Below are 14,164 nucleotides of genomic sequence, written 5' to 3'. Positions count from 1 at the left end.
TCTCCTTGCCTCTTCCCTCCTAACCCCCTGCTTTCTAACTGCAAATGTCTGGAAATACAGATGGATAGAAATGAACAAATGGGGCATTCACCTTTTGCCTTTACTAAAAATGTTAACGGACACATCAGTATCAAGCAGTGAATCAGGTGGTGATTCCAATTACACCACTGGCTGAGGCTTTGACCTTAGTTCATTCGGTCACATGCTCTAGACCTTGGCTGCCTCAGTGACCTTGTTTAGACCAGGTGGGTGATCTTTGGCATCTTTCCTAGGATGACCTTCCAACATTCTTGGAAAATAAGAGAGGGGAAGAAAAGCAACACTTACTGCCATTCTATAACATGTACTGTACTTAGCCTGTTAACATGTGTATGAGGTACACAGTTTGTTCCCCTTCTCGTGGAGGAGAAACCAACCAGCAGTGATGTTAAGCAATTTGTCTATTGTCACCCTGTGATTTAAGTGTCACCTGTCATTTAGGGACACGCTCCCCCACCATCAGCTCCTGCTCTAGGTAAAGTCCTTGGGTAGTTTTCAAAGGCTTGATCTGCTTAGGTTGTAAGCCTGCCTAGATGATTCCTACCGTCCACTCCTACTCATAATTGTATGAGTCTATGGCAGAAACAAAATACAAATTGCATTAAGGGTTTAACTGAATTTTCTGCCTATTACTGGCGTATGATAACACCGTCAGCCACAGAACATGGTCTGCCTTCTCGTCCAAGATGGCCCCCGTTCCCGTCTCAGGGTTTGTCTTGTCCTTGTCTGGAACTTAAGCATTTTCACTTTAAACTGTCACCCACCAGTTGTTTCTATATCTGCAAGTTGTTGGGAGAGAGCAGTTTGCAGGCTCTTTACAGGCACAGCCTGGGTTCCAATACCAGCTCCCTTACGTACAACCTAGGTGACCTTGGCCAAAGACTTGAAGATCCCTCAGCCTGCTTCCTCATCTATAAAATGGGACAAGCGAGAAAGTGTTTGGAGGAAAAAACGAGATCACGTACGTAAACTACCTAGCCCAGCCCGAGGCAGACAGTAAGTAAGCCCAGACGTGCAAATGCAAGAAGTTAACACGGCCCTTTCACCTCTGCCATGCAAATGAGAGAGCTACCTCTTCAGCTTTGGCCCTAGAATAAAGGAGATATGAAGCACAGACAAAGTTCCACACACTAATGAAAACTCTGCTCAGCTTTTCACCTTTTCATTCAGTCTTTGTGTGGAATCCACAGTCACCCAGCACCAGCCAGGTGGTTACCAGGGTCTTGGTGCTCCAGCCAGGTGTCAGGCCTGAGCCTCCGAGGTGGGAGAGCCAAGTGTAGGGCACTGGTCCACCAAAGACCTCCCAGCCCCTCGTAATATCAATCGGCAAGAGCTCTCCCAGAGATCTCCATCTCAACGCTAAGACCCAGATCCACTCAACGACCAGCAAGCTACAGTGCTGGACACCCCATGCCAAGCAACTAGCAAGACAAGAACACACCACCACCCATTAGCAGAGAGGCTGCCTAAAATCATACTAAGTTCACAGACATCCCAAAACACACCACCGGACACAGTCCTGCCCACCAGAAAGACAAGATCCAGCCTCATCCACCAGAACACAGGCACAAGTCCCCTCCACCAGGAAGCCTACACAACCCACTGAACCAACCTTACCCACTGGGGGCAGACACCAAAAACAATGGGAACTGCGAACCTGCACCCTGTGAAAAGGAGACCCCAAACACAGTAAATTAAGTAAAATGAGAAGACAGAGAAACACACAGCAGATGAAGGAGCAAGGTAAAGACCCACCAGAGCAAACAAATAAACAGGAAATAGGCAATCTACCTGAGAAAGAATTCAGAGAAATGACAGTAAAGATGATCGAAAATCTTGGAAACAGAATGGAGAAAATAAAAGAAACATTTAACAAGGACCTAGAAGAACTAAACAGCAAACAATGATGAACAACACAATAAATGAAATTTAAAATTCTCTAGAAGGAATCAATAGCAGAATAACTGAGGCAGAAGAACGGATAAGTGACCTGGAAGATAAAATAGTGGAAATAACTACCGCAGAGCAGAATAAAGAAAAAAGAATGAAAACAATTGAAGACAATCACAGAGACATCTGGGACAACATTAAATGCACCAACATTCGAATTATAGGGCTCCAGAAGAAGAAGAGAAAAAGAAAGGGACTGAGAAAATATTTGAAGAGATTATAGTTGAAAACTTCCCTAATACGGGAAAGGAAATAGTCAATCAAGTCCAGGAAGCACAGACAGTCACATACAGGACATATCCAAGGAGAAACACACCAAGACACATATTAATCAAACTACCAAAAATTAAATACAAAGAAAAAATATTAAAAGCAGCAAGGGAAAAACAACAAGTAACGTACAAGGGAATCCCCAAAAAGTTAACAACTAATCTTTCAGCAGAAACTCTGCAAGCCAGAAGGGAGTGGTAAGACATATTTAAAGTGATGAAACAGAAAAACCTACAACCAAGATTACTCTACCCAGCAAGGATCTCATTCAGATTCAACGGAGATATTAAAAGCTTCACATAGAAGCAGAAGCTAAGAGAATTCAGCACAACCAAACCAGCTTTACAACAAATCCTAAAGGAACTTCTCTAGGCAAGAAACACAAGAGAAGGAAAAGACCTACAATAACAAACCCAAAACAATTAAGAAAATGGTAATAGGAAGACACATATCAATAACTACCTTAAATGTAAATAGATTAAATGCTCCAACCAAAACACACAGACTGGCTCAATGCATACAAAAATAAGACCCGTATATATGCTGTCTACAAGAGACCCACTTCAGACCTAGGGACACATACAGACTGAAAGTGAGAGGATGGAAAAAGGTATTCCATGAAAATGGAAATCAAAAGAAAGCTGGAGCAGCAATTCTCATATCAGACAAAATAGACTTTAAAATAAAGACCATTACAAAAGACAAAGAAGGACACTAAATGATGATCAAGAGATCAATCCAAGAAGAAGATATAACAATTGTAACAGGGCTTCTCTGGTGGCGCAGTGGTTGAGAGCCCGCCTGCCGATGCAGGGGACACGGGTTCGTGCCCCGGTCCGGGAAGATCCCACATGCCGCAAAGCGGCTGGGCCCGTGAGCCATGGCTGCTGAGCCTGCGCGTCCAGAGCCTGTGCTCCACAACGGCAGAGGCCTCAACAGTGAGAGGCCCGCGAACCACAAAAAAAAAAAAAAAAAAAAATCTTCCAACAAACCAAAGCCCGGGACTAGATGCCTTCACAGGTGAATTCTATCAAACATTTACAGAAGAGCTAACACCTATCCTTCTCAAACTCTTCCAAAATATAGCAAAGGGAGGAACACTCCCAAACTCATTCTACCAGGCCACCATCACCCTGATACCAAAACCAGACAAAGATTTTCCACACGCACACACAAAAACACTACAAACCAATATCACTGATGAACACAGATGTAAAAATCCTCAACAAAATATTAGCAAACAGGTTCCAACAGCACCTTAAAAGGGTCATACACCATGATCAAGTGGGGTTTATTCCAGGAATGCAAGGATTCTTCAATATACACAAATCAATCAATGTGATAAATCATAGGAACAAACTGAAAAATAAAAACCATATGATAATCTCAATAGATGCAGAAAAGGCTTCTGACAAAATTCAACACCCAGTTATGATAAAAACTCTCCAGAAAGTAGGCATAGAGGGAACTTACATCAACATAATAAAAGCCTTATATAACAAACCCACAGCCAACAGTGTTCTCCATGGTGAAAAACTGAAACCATTTCCACTAAGATCAAGAACAAGACAAGGTTGCCCACTCTCACCACTATTATTCAACATAGTTTTGTAAGTTTTAGCCACAGCAATCAGAAGAAAAAGAAATAAAAGGAATCCAAATCAGAAAAGAATTAAAACTGTCACTGTTTGCAGATGACATGATACTACACATAGAGAATCCCGAAGATGCTACCAGAAAACTACTAGAGCTAATCAATGAATTTGGTAAAGTAGCAGGATATAAAATTAATGCACAGAAATCCCTTGCATTCCTATACACTAATGAAAAATCTGAAAGAGAAATTAAGGAAACACTCCCATTTACCGTTGCAACAAAAAGAATAAAATACCTAGGAATAAACCTACATAAGGAGACAAAAGACCTGTATGCAGAAAAATATGAGACACTGATGAAAGAAATTAAAGATGATACAAACAGATGGAGAGATATACCATGTTCTTGGATTCGAAGAATCAGTATTGTAAAAATGACTATACTACCCAAAGCAAACTACAGATTCAATGTAATCCCTATCAAACTACCAAGGGCATTTTTCACAGAACTAGGACAAAATAGTTCACAATTTGTATGGAAACACAAAAGAGCCCGAATAGCCAAAGCAATCTGGAGAAAGAAAAACGGAGCTGGAGGAATCAGACTCCCTGACTTCACACTATACTGCAAAGCTACAGTAATCAAGACAGTACGGTACTGGCACAAAAACAGAAAGATAGATCAATGGAACAGGATGGAAAGCCCAGAGATAAACCCACACACATATGGTCACCTTACCTTTGATAAAGAAGGCTAGAATATATAATGGAGAAAAGACAGCCTCTTCAATAAGTGGTGCTGGGAAAACTGGACAGCTACATGTAAAAGAATGAAATTAGAACACTTCCTAACACCATACACAAAAATAAACTCAAAATGGATTAAAGACCTAAATGTAACGCCAGACACTATAAAACTCTTAGAGGAAAACATAGGCAGAACATTATATGACATACATCACAGCAAGATCCTTTTTGACCCACCTCCTACAGAAATGGAAATAAAAACAAAAATAAGCAAATGGGACCTAATGAAACTTAAAAGCTTTTGCACAGCAAAGGAAACCATAAACCAGACGAAAAGACAACCCTCAGAATGGGAGAAAATATTTGCAAATGAAGCAACTGACAAAGGATTACTCTCCCAATATACAGGCAGCTCATGCAGCTCAATATCAAAAGACAAACAACCCGGGCTTCCCTGGTGGCGCAGCGGTTGAGAGTCCGCCTGCCGATGCAGGGGACGCGGGTTCGTGCCCCGGTCCGGGAAGATCCCACATGCTGTGGAGTGGCTGGGCCCGTGAGCCATGGCCGCTGAGCCTGCGCGTCCGGAGCCTGTGCTCCGCAACGGGAGAGGCCACAACAGTGAGAGGCCCGCGTACTGCAAAAAAAAAAAAAAAAAAATACAAACAACCCAGTCCAAAAATGGGCAGAAGATCTAAATACACATTTCTCCAAAGAAGGTATACAGATTGCCAAAAGACACATGAACGAATGCTCAACATCTCTAATCATTAGAGAAATGCAAATCAAAACTACAATGAGGTATCACCTCACACCAGTCAGAATGGCCATCATCAAGGAATCTACGAACAATAAATGCTGGACAGGGTATGGAGAATAGGGAACCCTCTTGCACTGTTGGTGGGAATGTAAACTAATACAGCCACTATGGAGAACAACATGGAGATTCCTTAAAAAACTAAAAACAGAACTACCATACGACCCAGCAATCTACTGGGCATATACCCTGAGAAAACCATAATTCAAAAAGAGTCATGTACCAAAATGTTCATTGCAGCTCTATTTACAATAGCCAGGACATGGCAGCCACCTAAGTGTCCATCGACAGATGAATGGATAAAGAAGATGTGGCACATATATACAATGGAATATTACTCAGCCATAAAAAATGAAGTTGAGTTATTTGTAGTGAGGTGGATGGACCTAGAGTCTGTCATACAGAGTGAAGCAAGTCAGAGAGAAAAACAAATACCGTATGCTAACACATATATATGGAATCTAAAAAAAAATAATAATGGTTTTGAAGAACCTAGGTGCAGGACAGGAATAAAGATGCAGACGCAGAGAATGGACTTGAGGACACGGGGAGGGGGAAGGGTAAGCTAGGACAAAGTGAGAGAGTGGCATGGACATATATACTCTACCAAATGCAAAACAGCTAGTGGGAAGCAGCCACATAGCACAGGGAGATCAGCTCGGTGCTTTGTGACCACCTAGAGGGGTGGGATAGGGAGGGAGGGAGGGAGACCCAAGACGGAGGGGATATGGGGATATATGTATACATATAGCTGATTCACTTTTTTATACAGCAGAAACTAACACACCATTGTAAAGCAATTATACTGCAATAAAGTGTTTAAAAAAAAAAAAGTTAACGTGAGCCCGACCGGGGTCAGCAAGTGAGGTAAGCAAAGACCAAGGGCTCTTTCTTCTCAATTCAGCTCTGAGCACGGGACAACCAGGGAGGGCAGGGACCATGACAAAGTGATTCATCCACACACTGGGCAAAGGAACAGCTACTACTCAGCTCCAGCCAATGGGTGCTATCATGAAATGAGGGTCCAGTTTGCTAGATACTTCCATTTTATTAAGAAAAGCGAGATATCATGATTTTTATGTGCAATCTCCAAATTTTTAACTGCTAATAATGAATTCAAAAATGGTCAAGGCAGTTGGCAGGCCAAACCCAACACACCTGCAGGCCAGAGGCAGCCTATTACCGCTTAACAAGCAATAAACAGATATTGCTATTGCTTCCATTACAGTTATAGTTTAAATAGTACATAGCCTTTTCATGTTTTCCTATCTCCTACAATACAGGAAAAGTTTTCTTTGTTTTCCAGGCACCACGGCTTTATGAAGATGTTTACTGACTAATGCAGATGGGAATGTTTATCCGATGTGGTTTGGTGTCCGTATTATGAAATAATATCATTTTAGTATTAATTGGAGCTATGTCATTGCCAGACTTCTGGTAGGAATACGGGTCTTGTTTCAAATTGATGAAGACGCTCTTTCAGAATTAGGGTTTTATGGGCAAATTTCCGATCTTGCAGTCAGAGCTGTTATCAGACCCTCACAGGGGGAATACATGTCCAAATGGTGAGGTATAGAAGGAAGAAAAAATGGAAATGTGGTTACACGGAAATGTTAAACATCTATCTCCAAAGAGAAGTCCCATGCTTAAAAAGCATTTGAATTTCAAAGTTAAACAGTGACACAGATTCTTAAATCCCAAAGGTTAATAAAATCCGTCTCATCTGAAAAGAATGCAAGACCTACACCAGCTCTTCAAATTCAGGTACTTATATTTAATTCAGTTACTTATTCAAGACCTGCAGAGGTTAAAAAATAAATAAATAAAACACATACAGGAAAGTAAACAAATCAAATGAAAAACTGGATGAAATGTCACAAAGTGAACACACCTGTATAATCACACAGGGTAAAAAGTAAATTCAGTTACTGCCAGCACCCCAAAGTCTCCTTTTTGTCCTGTCCCAGTCTCACCTCCACCCCTAGATTACTGTTTGCCCGTATAATTCAAATCATACAGTATTTATTCTTTTGTGTCTGTCTTCTTTTGTGCAGTATGATCTGTGAGTAGACTTTCATGGCTCTGCTGTACTTCATATATATATGAATATATGTGCCACTATTTATGTGTTTATTTTCACTGTGGACAGGCTTTCGCACACACCGATGTGAACGTGCTCTTAACACGTCTTTTGTGCTAATGTAGACACATTTCTCTCTGGTTGATGGCTGGGGACAGAACTGATATGTTGGGCTGATAACACCAAAGAGCCGGCCAGGTAGTTACACAAGTGGCCCTCATTTACTTAAAATTAACAGACCTCCTTAACCATCAACAGGTTGATGAAATCCCCCTCCGTTTGTTAAATTGGTATCTGAAACTAAAAAGTAAATGAAATCACTTTCAGACCAGAACCCCCGAAGAGCAGAAGTTCTGGGCCTTTCATTTCAGAAAACCTTAACCTATCACTGGTTACCGATGAAGCACCTATTACAGGCAATGTATTATAATCCAAAATTGTTTGAACGGGCAAACATGTCTGAATACAATGCCTTTTTCATGAGCGCTAAGTCCTGCTAGATATTCATGTGTCAAATCAAAATTATTGAAGCCAAAACTCCTGGAGCAGGATAAGATGTCCATATGAGAAAGTAGATGGTACAACACCACTTTACTTTGTCTCTAAAGAACAATAACAAGATGGAGGGGATGCAGAAGCATAGGACTGGGGGGGAGGGGTGTGGAGGGCCTAATAATGGTTCCCCAAGTATGCCCACAACCTAATCCCCACAACCTGTGACTATGTTACCTTACCTGGCCAAAGGGACTTGGCAGGTGTGATTAAATTAACGATTTTGAGATGGGACAATTATCCTGGATTATCCAGATGGGCTCAAAGTAATCACAAGCGTCCTTGTAAGAGGGAGGCAGGAAGGTCACAATCAGAGAAGGAGATGTGACCACAGAGGCAGAGATCACAGTCAGAAAGAGTAATTTGAAGATGCTACTCTTCTGGCCTTGGAGATGGAGGAAGGGGCCACAAGCCGAGGAAAACGGCAGCCTTTAGAAGATGAAAAAGGCCGGGAGATGAATTCTCTCCTGGGGTCTCCAGGAGAAACCAGCCCTGGCAGCACCTTGGCTTTAGCCCAATGAGACTCATTTTAGGTTCCTGACTTCTGAAACTGTTAAGATAATAAATTTGTGCTTTTTAAAGCCACTACATTTGTGGTAATTGGCTCCAGCAGCCACTGGAAACTAATACAAGGTAGCTGCTGGGATTAGTGGAAACCAGTTTTCCTGACTCCTGGTCTAAGACTCTTGCCATGAGCTCTTCCAGGAGATGCAGCCAACTGACACATCAGGGTCATTTTCTCCACCCCAGCAGGATCACCGATATGATTTTAGGATCAAAAGCTGGGTGTAAGAAAAGTGGGGGTTACCTTAGCAACCAACTCACAACCAAATAAAATCATGATAGATTTCCCCTGCCCTCTCAGATTCCAAGACCTTGAAGAGATGCCTTTTCGCCCAAGGCAAGAACCGCAGACACACGCAGCCCCTGTGCCCTGTGGCGGGGCACCACTCGCAGAGTCTCACTTGCACATTCTCATCCGTTATAGGCTTTTGCTTAGGCCCGGCACTGATGGTATTAAGCACTGGCTAAGAAAGCCCTTCATTTCTGATTTAAAAAAAAAAAACCAATATGACTTTTATATTACCCTTACCATCTCATTTCGCATTCAGCACCCTACGTTCTTATACCCCATAACATCCTCCTATGGTAATATCCGTATTAAGTCGGGACCATTGGCAGAAAGGCAAAATAGCTCGGCTGCCATCAAAGCTGCCGCACAGCCTAGCCTCAGGGGCTCATGAAACCTCCAGCACATTATCCGCTAGCACCTTGCATGGTCTGAGTTCACAGACCTCCTGGCACCGTGTCTGGGCTGACGGACGGGGAGAGGGGATGCAGGGCCGGGAAATCAGTCAGGTTTGGTCAAGCCCGCATCTCCCCTACTCCTCTGTTCACGTGCCCCGTGATCCCCTGTGACGATAAAACAAAGAAAACGCTTTAACTTACAACGCTGGTTCTCACTGCAACTCTTCAAAATGGTCAAATGTCAGGACCTCACTTCTTCCTGTTGAAATTTATAGTGACGACTCTCCAGCCATTCATTTCAGGAGGAGTTTGTGTTGATAAGAAGCGCGTGAACAGTGAAGAGGGTTCAGGAACAACAAAAGGCAGGTGCGGGCTGAAATCGGCTAGGAATTAATATCCTATGCCCGTTCATGACATTGCTTTTAAATGTTCTGGACGTTGCAGCCTCTGAAGACATTTGCTTTTAAATAACACCCATACCCTCGCTGGCCCACCTCCCTGACCACAGGAAGCGTCTGCGAAGCGTCTGCGCAGCGTCTGCGCAGAGCTGGTTATAAATGATGAGAGGGCAACGTGTGATCAATTTTCTGAACCACTGAAAAGCACCCTTTTCCACCTGCTGCTAACTCAATAGCAGCTGAACGCCATCTCCCTGATGGGCAGAAAAGAAAGAACCACACCCCACAAACAAAACTCTCATGCCCGTGAGAAAAGGCGATTCTGGCAGAAAATGACAGACATGCTCTAAATTCAAGTTGGAGGGGTGTTTAAGCAGAACTAGTCAAGTCCCAGAATTAACATCCCAACCAGAAGGCAGGTGAGGCTCCTGGCACCATATCCTGAGGTCTCAAAATCAGAGATGCCCAGAGCACCAGGAAGAGCCCTCGTCTACCACCGGCTCCCGCTGCCCTTAATAGCGGAACCCTTTCCAGCCAACATTTACTAAGAACCCGCCAGAGTGATGCTCAGGCTGTGGGAATGTGATGATGAGTAAAACAGACCCTTGTCTCAAGAATCTCACAGGCAAGTGGTTAGAAAGACACCAAACAAGCAAAATATCCCTCGATGAGTGTTGCCAGAGAAGTTTCCGTATAGGATCAGACATTAGAGGAAAATGACACTGAATATGGGCACTGAAGGTGCAGGCTGGGAGGAAGGGTTGTGGAAACAGAGAACTGTATCCTGGGCAGAAAGAGCAAAAATGAAGGCGTTTTCTCAGGGTGTTGGATGAGGCACCCTCACCTGAGTGAAGACAGAAATTATAAGCTAAGGGAGAAAGCCTGTGAAAGACCCCAGAGCCATGATAAGGAGTCTGGAGTTAATCCAGGAAGCAGTGAAGACAGCTGCCAGCACTTAAAGACAGAAGAGTACACATTCCTTCGCTCATTCACTCATTCAACAAACAGTTCTCCTGGCACGTAGTAGGTGCTAGAGATGGAGGGATGGACAGAGTGAACCACTTCCCTCCTGATGCCTGTAGTCAGTCGTGAAGACAGCAATTATAAAAACAAGAAAAACGAAGTGCCCTGAGTATGAGGGAGGAGAAAGGATGAGAAGTCAGCAGGGAGCGGGGGCGGTGTCAGGACGGGGTAGCTGAGGAAGCCAGCGAGTTAAGGGTGAGGGGCAATCATGTTTAAGCTGAGACAGGAGGATCTCAGTGAGGCAAAGACAGGAGGGGAAGGAACAACATGTGCGAAGTCCAGAGGACGGAGGGCAGTGCACACCAGCATCAAGGAAGTCTAGCGAGGCTGGATGGGGAATGTGAGGAGGGTGCGAGGAGATGGGGCCGGAGGGCAGACGAGGATGGCTGCCACGTCAGTCCTGACGCCAAAGGATGAACGCAGACAGCTGAGCCAGGGCATCAGAGGTGCTGAAAGGAAGGAAACAAGAGACACAGAGGCAAGAGGTCAAGATCAGATTCAACAGGATATGGCGACCAAGCGATGGAGGGAATGAAGAAGGAAGAGAATGAAGGCTTAGAGCCTGGAGCATGGGTAGCTAGGGATGTTCATGGAGATGGCAGAGGAACAAAGGAGGGTGTGGGAAGAAATGAAGTCAGTAGCATTTAGGAACTTCGGGGAATAAAGCACCAGCAAAAAAATCCCCTGATTAGCATCCTCCACCAATGGTCACTTGGCCTTTGACAGCTCTGGGAAGGGGGATCTCAATGCTTTCCCAGACGGTGCACTCCAACGCCTGGCAAATGTGTCAGAACAGCCGTTCTTTCTTACACTGAGAAAGGTCCTGCTTCGCCGTAACTTTTATGCACTGATCCTGGATCCACACTCCCAAGCAAATCACAATAAGCCTATTCCCTCCTCCTGTCCTATTTCCCATTAATTGGAGAAGATTTTGCTCATTTCCAATTCATTCACACCCAATGCTTAGAATCATAAGCGTGTAGAATGTTAGTGCACCAACAGGTGAGCTTCATTTCTACAACGTCGTTTCAAGCAGGAAGAGGCAAAGAGAGAGGCATCATCATGCCCCATCACCAACTACTCTGGCTGAGTTGATTTTAGAGCCTGAGACCCTGACCCCAGCCAGTGCTCTCTCAATGTACCGTGCTTCTGCGTGTAATCTGACTCCAGAGCCTTATGCTAAGAGCATCCACATCTCAGGGAGAGTTCTAGACTCTGCTCTCAGGAGATGATCCATTGAAATTAAACAGGGTTGAAAAATAAATACCCACATAAAGCCTGAATAGCATTACCATGAATCCAGGCAGCTACTCTGTCCCTTATTTATGGCTCCACCTGCCTTGAACCAGAAAACTCAAGGGTATCAGTAAGTGGACTGAAAAGTTGTTATGTTTAACTACAGAGAAAAGGATGTCTCCGCAGGCTCTTTTGGAAGTGTACCGATGCCTGGGGCAGCCGGCAGGAACTCTGAGGAAGAAACCTTTGTCTCTGGATAAACACTCAGCCTCTTCTAGTCTCACGATCTCTGGGTCAGGACCGGTCAGGCAGATCACCCTGTGCAATTGCTCCTGACGCTCACACTTCTGTTTGCACACCTCTCATCCCTCCCTCCCAGGGCAGCTCGTCCCAGCAGTGGACAGAATGACGCTTATCAAGATGAGCTTGACATCTGGCTCCCTGCCACGTCCCTCCATAGACTCAGGGGCCATCAGAGTAATAAGCCTGATCTCTTTGAGGCGACGGCCCTTTGACTGTTGACTGAAGCTGATCCTGTACACCTGGAGCCTTTGCTTTTCTCCAAGGCAGCCCCATTTTTTCCACTATTTCGTATGAAACAAGGTTTGAGTTGACACGATCATTCACCTATATTCTCCTAAATGTGCTGACCTGTCTAGACTGTTCTTAAAGTGTAGCATCCAGAAATAAATGCAGTGGACCGGTGGACTAACTGGGCCCGGTCAAAGAAATCAGTGGATTAACTGATACCCGGTAAAAGAAATCCGTCACCTTCATCTTTCTAGCTAGAATGCTTCTGTTAATGTATCCATGTCATCCAGCCCCTACTTAATGCAATCCATCTGCCTGCCTAATAAAATCATTCAAAGTCAAGGAGCACAGTCCCTCTATGGGCCAGGGCTGGACCAGAGAGCGTGATGCTGTAAAGCGACCTTCAAGTCAACATCAGCCCATCACAAAGCACAGCCAGCTGTGAATTCTCCAGAACCCAGATCAACTCCTAGTTTCTCCTCTTTGGGGAACTGCACCATTTACCTTTGGGGGCCACCCCTCCCCAGTTTCCCTCCACATGCTTAAGGGAACTCTTCTCTACCCTGTGACCAGAAATAGGCACAGGGCTCATGGCTGCCCTCACTAGCCTCCCCCAACCACAGTGAATGCTCTCCAGACCACGAGTGACCAGAGGCAATCCAATCAGATGTAATGCTGGAGAATTAGGGGGAGGAAGTCCTCCTTTTTCTACAAGGGGCTGGTAAGGATAAGTTGTAAGCCAAAGCTTTCATTGGGTAGGAAAAGCTACTCCTGAAAGAAACCATAGCAGAGAAAAGTAGAGCAAAGGAAAGTAGAGAGACAGAGCTACAAAAATATCATTGGAGCGCCTGGATCCAACCCTGCCTGAAGCTAGCGCTACCTTTCAACTTACTACTTTTATTAGTCCCCAAATTGCCTTTCTGCCAAAATTATCTGATGCTGGGTTTCTACCAATGAGTGAAAAATCAAAATTGTACAATTTCCCTCACACACATTCAAAAACATCATGTGACACTTTGTCAGCACCCCCCTCGCCCCCCACCAAAGTCTACCCCCACCGAAGCCCAGTCCACAACACGGTATTACAGCTCTCAAGTCCAATAATCCAGGCCACATCTTGCCTGGCTTTGGGCCCTTGGGGACATCACTGAAGCTGATCTTCCTTGCCCTCCTCATCTGTCCCCACCACATAGGATTATTGTGGAGGAAGAGTTAACAGGTGTCAAGTCCTTACGACAACGCCAGGCACGTAGAAATGCTCAAAATATTATGGTGTATATTGTTATCATCATTATTGCTATTGTTGTTATACTATTATTACTATAGTTATACTGGCAAAGTCAATGTTTTAGTGCATTAAACCTGTGCCAGTACCGATGCTCTTGGCCTTCTTTCACAGGGTCTCTTCCATCATCCCTGGAGAATGCTTCCTTCTACCTCTTCCAGTGCCAAAACCAACTCACCTTCCTCCCTCTGATCTCTTTGCCAAAAATCAACCATCCACTGCCATGCATGATCTATCTAGCTGCTTAGATGAAAGCTCTACTACTCCAGGGATGTCTGGGGCAGGACAGGGACAGGGGTGTGGCCCTGGGCCCTTCCCTGCTATGCAGGCACAGAGTTCCACCTCGTTTATATTCAACCTGGCGAACTCAGGGCAAAGCTCAGGCAGTGAACTCCT

The 14,164-nt window shown here is 44.4% G+C and overlaps 1 protein-coding gene across 1 annotated transcript in view; it reads right to left on the bottom strand.

The window, feature by feature from the left end:
• The window catches only part of LARGE1 (LARGE xylosyl- and glucuronyltransferase 1), a 588,787-nt gene that overhangs the window by 422,559 nt on the left and 152,064 nt on the right, over window positions 1–14,164 (bottom strand).

The sequence above is a fragment of the Tursiops truncatus genome, chromosome 11, assembly GCF_011762595.2.
Source record: "Tursiops truncatus isolate mTurTru1 chromosome 11, mTurTru1.mat.Y, whole genome shotgun sequence".
Lineage (NCBI taxonomy): Eukaryota > Metazoa > Chordata > Mammalia > Artiodactyla > Delphinidae > Tursiops > Tursiops truncatus.
Note: the sequence above shows the minus strand (reverse complement) of the source record. Positions and strands in the feature narration are given on the sequence as shown.